This window comes from Asparagus officinalis, chromosome 4, assembly GCF_001876935.1.
Source record: "Asparagus officinalis chromosome 4, Aspof.V1, whole genome shotgun sequence".
NCBI classification, from domain to species: domain Eukaryota; kingdom Viridiplantae; phylum Streptophyta; class Magnoliopsida; order Asparagales; family Asparagaceae; genus Asparagus; species Asparagus officinalis.
This window is the reverse complement of record NC_033797.1, coordinates 86,946,464-86,951,463: the sequence shown is the minus strand read 5'-3', so window position 1 is coordinate 86,951,463 and position 5,000 is coordinate 86,946,464. Positions and strand designations below refer to the sequence as shown.

The 5,000-nt window shown below is 33.6% G+C and overlaps 1 pseudogene; it reads right to left on the bottom strand.

Annotated features, from left to right (window-relative positions):
- Window positions 1-5,000, bottom strand: part of LOC109839019 — a 9,753-nt pseudogene that overhangs the window by 696 nt on the left and 4,057 nt on the right.

The following is a 5,000-nucleotide window of genomic DNA, read 5'->3' as shown; positions in this document are numbered from 1 at the left end:
ATTGGTGATACTTCAATATGGTCCAATCAAACACATATTCAAATAGAAATCCTGTAGATTAAGATTCAACATCACATATTCAAATAGAAATCCTGTAGATTAAGATTCAACATCATTCAACATCTTGCTTGAGAATTACAGATATCTAAACCTGTCATCAGCACAGAATTCCTCATCAACATGAACAGTATGAGTTACCAGAATAGCTTCTCCTCAAGAATAAAAAAGTCACAGAATATTCTTATAAGTTATGAATAATTAGGTTTGTCGTCAAACAGTAGTGAACGGTAGTAGTGGAAGTTGGATGCAAATTATGTAGGATATTCACGACATAATGCCTGAAGATAATATGTCAATGTTGTCATGATTAAAAATATATATATCTATTTAGTCATTATTAAGAAAAGTATGAAAAGATGTCGTCAAGGATCCCAACTTTATTATGTGAAATAGATCTTACCTCAATAGAGGTGGTAACTGTTGTTTTATTAATTTTTTAATATTTCGGATTCTTTGTTCCATCTTTTAGACCTTGCCAGGGAAGACTGGAAACAACAAGAAAAATAAATTTTCGTTACACCATACTATGGACAAAGCTACTAAAAATAAAGTTGAGATAGACACCAGACCTTCCTTATAAAAAATACGCGAGAACAAATCCTAGAGATTCTAGATCATCCCTCCTGCTTTGTTCATAAGATTCCAATGTACATAAGTCAAACATATAAAATATGATAAGTAGCTGCCAACCTCAGCAAGGTGTAAAAGAAAACTAAAATATGTTAGGAAGTGTTTTAAGAAATTAATATTAGAATACATACCTATACCAAGGTGGATGTTCATGCTTACATACCTCGCATTCCCAATCAAGTTCTTATTCTCTCTGCAACACATGAATTTAGGTAAACAAACACTTGCATAAAAACACATGTACGAGCTTTTTTGGATAGCAATATATAGTCAATCCATAAATTGTACACAAAAACACAGCAAGCAATTTCGTATTTTTCTAAATATATTGTGTCTGCCATTTGCATGATATGGGAAATAAAATATAACTAAAAGAAAATTTAGCATAAATATTATACAATCATTTAGGACCACTTCGCTTTACAATAAACACAGGTTGTAATTGAATGTTTTAAAATGCTATTAAAATTTAAAATATAAATTTCAATGTCTAATTATAAAATATTTGCACAAAAAACAAATCTGCAATCAAACATTTACAATACCTATAAGGTGTGTGTTGGTGCTTTAAAGTATCCCTATACTATTGGCCTTCTTGTTTTGATGATGTTTAACAAATAATTTATTACTAATATTGTTTGTCTAGTGTCTGTGCATTCCTATGTATTGTAGACAAACAACGTAGTTGGAGGTTGGATGAATTGCGCTTCAACGATGATATCAAAAGGAGGTTGGCGGAATGTCGGGTTGAAGCCTATACAATTCAAGTTAAAGATCAAGTTCAAGCTTCATCCACAAGTGTACCAAGTCAAGCTTAATTGAAGATCAAGATTGCTTGGGTAATGTAGTTTTAGATTTTATATTATGTGTGTTATATACTCTAAGCTCAATATCTATACACACACATTTATTGGTTTCTTCGTATATATATATAGTTATATATATATACATAAGTTTTGGTTTCTATACATATATATAGTTATATATATACATACATAGTTTTTGAGTTTTCATGTTTATAATATGAAATCACATATTTCATATTTACTATTGTGTTTTTGAAAACATTGCATAGAATATGCAATTTTGTGAAAATATTGTATTCTTAGTTTGTAGACTTGAACATCAGTTTATACATGTTTTACTAAGTCTATAAAAACATTTCACAAAGTTTCAAAAGTTGGTTTATGTCAAAACATCAAAATTCAAGTATCTCATATTTTCATGTTTTGGACTATTTTGTAAAATGATGATATTTTTCATTTGGGAAGTCCTTTTTGATAACCAGTCATTGTAGCATGTTTATTATCATGTCTACAATCATTCCCCAAAGTTTTACATTTTTTGGAATTTATTTGATATTTTTAAACAGTATTTTAAAATCAGCAAATCAGATTTTCATATGTCAGTTTTCGGTCGACCGCACCGGTCGACCGAACCTGAGGTCAAAAGTTCACTGGGCTGACAGATAGCTGTCGGTCGACCGGTCCGGTCGACCGATGAAAATTTTCGGTCGACCGACGAATTTTCCGGTCGACCGACGAGTGTTCCTTCAGCTTCCAACGGCTAGTTTTTTGACCGTTGCCTTGGGGCTGTTTTGTCTTTTGCTCTGGTTTGTTGGCTGAGTTGTGAGAGGGTATAAATACCCCATTGTCTTCAACTCTCAAGCTAACCAAGAAATGTTTTAAAAGAAAAGAAAAGTTTAAGCAAGGGTTTAGGGTTTTACTGTTTGTTTGAGTTTGAGTTTCTGTTTACAAAGGAGGAAGCTTTAACTGCAGATTGAGGGATTCATTCTCAATCCCCTTCATCCTCTTCTTGTGTTCTTAGAGAAGTTTTCTAACTCTTTTCTCTAGCAATTTCATTATTGATTTTCATATTCTTATTATTGCTAGTTTGTTAATTGAGTTAGATTTTATTTTACTCATTGTTACACACACCCACATTGAGCTTTTAGTATTTACATACATAGTATAGTTGGGTGGTGAGAGATTGTAACTTTGAGTTGTGCTTTCATTGTGTTCTCATCCATAGTAGAGAACAATCACTTATTGTATTTGTGCTTTATTGTGAAATCACTTTGTAATACACTTGTACACTGAGTGAGAAGTGTGTGGTGAGAGTCGGGGATCGTCCCAAGAGGAGTGGCGTCGGTTGACGTGCCTAGGGAGAGGTTGTAACCGAGCACTTGAGGGAGACACGGCTAGGTCCAACACTTAGTGGGTGTAGAGTGTGATTGCAAGAGTGTGAGTTGTAGAGTTTTCGGTTAGCTAGAAAACCGAGTGTGTAGAAGAAGTTCCGGCTTCCAAACCGGATTGTGTTAGTGGATTTCTCCCCGGGAGTGGGGAGCGGAGACGTAGGACGGAAGGTCCGAACTCCGTGATCATATTGCTTGTTTGAGTGTGCTTTGGCGTTCATTCATATTTATGTTCATATCTTATATCGCCATTGTCATTAGCTCATTATCTATATCATCCACTATCTTGTTTACATTGTTTACCCTTGTGTTTATATATCCTTGCATATATACATTGCTATATATCTCTTTGCTAGGATATATCATATTGTATATTGCTTATCCTAGTTCATATATATTGTTGCATTTCATACTTGCTAGGATAACTTGTTAATTAGTTTTAATTGGCATTTAATCGGATTAGATTAGCATAAGACCCTAATCACCCCCCCTCTAGGGTCTAACAATTGGTATCAGAGCTTGGTGCTCTTTGATTTAAGGTCTAATCGCCTTGAGTTAAAGATCCAAGTTAGCTTATTGTGCTAATCTAATTTTGAGCTTTATTTGTATCTTGCTTGCCTTTTATATTATGGATATGCATGGTTTAGGTTATGCCATCAATATTGCTCCTAGATTAGATAATTTCCCCTATGCCCAATGGTGTGTTAGATTTAAACTATTTGTTAGATCTAAACATTTTGATTTATGGGAAATTATAGATGATGCTTATATTGTGCCCATTTTGGAGAAATCCAAGTGGAACAGAAATGATCATCGCATGTTTACCATGAACAACATTTTGTTAGAATATTTGTTAAATGCTTTTAACTCATCTATGTCTAACAAGTTTGTTCATTTTGATAGTGCTTACACCTTATGGATATTTATAGAAGCACATCAAGGAGACTTGGAGGCGATCCGACAAGCTTTGGAGGATCCCGCTTCAAGTTCATGTGGAGCATCATGCACACGGCCACTAGGCGATAGCCCTAGTGAGGTTTGCGAGTTCGAAACCATAAATGATTTACCTAATGATGAACTTGCTTGTGCTAGTGAAAAATTATTACATGCCTTTAACAAATTGCAAAATGATTTCATTAATTTACAAAGCAAGCATGAAATTTTGAAATCCGATCATGAGTTGTTAGCATCTAAGTTTGAAACTATTTCTAATGAAAATGTGATCCTTAAAGAAAACAATGAAAAATTAAAATTGGATCATGTTTCTTTAACTTCAAACGTTGCTAGTTTAACTCATGAAAGAGATAATGCCATGTTAGAAGTAAAGAACATACAAAATAACACTGCTTCTTTTATAAATGACTACTTATGTTCTACTTCTAAAAGTGCATATGTGCCTAAAAATGAAGACTTGAATCTTATGAAAAATTGCATTTCATCTTTAGATTCAACTTTGAAAATATGCATTGATAACCATAAGAAACTTATGGACAAGTGTGCTAAATCTAGTGCTACAAAATCACCCACACACTATGCACACTTGTATAGCAAAGTTTACAAGTGCTCCATTTGTGGTCGTAAAGGCCATTTAGCTAAATTTTGCTATGATGCACAAAAACATAAGAATATTAATCCTTCTTGTGCATCTCATCAAGTTTCTTCATCACATGTACACACACATGCACCCATTGCTCATCATAAGCATGCTCATGTGTATAGATGTGATCATTGTGGTAGATTTGGTCATTTGGCCAAATTTTGTTTTGATTTAAAGAGAGTTTCACATTTGCAAAATAATTTTAAAAGATCATCCATGTTTGCAAATGTTTCTAAAGTTTCCCGTGCACAACCGTTTGGTCAACATAAGCAAATGCTTCCTTTCCATTGTACTTATTGCAATCGGAAGGGTCATTTGAGTAATTTTTGTTATGACCGTGTTCGTGCACCATATATGCCTAAGAGGGTTCATAACCCTAAGGCTTTGAGCTTTATTGATAGGGGTCATGTCCCTAAACAATCCGGCACCAAGAATACTTGGGTGCCAAAATAATTTTTAAGCCAAGAATTTTAGTACTTTTATTTTTCTTTTTCTTGGTTTCGAAAAATGTATTTTAAA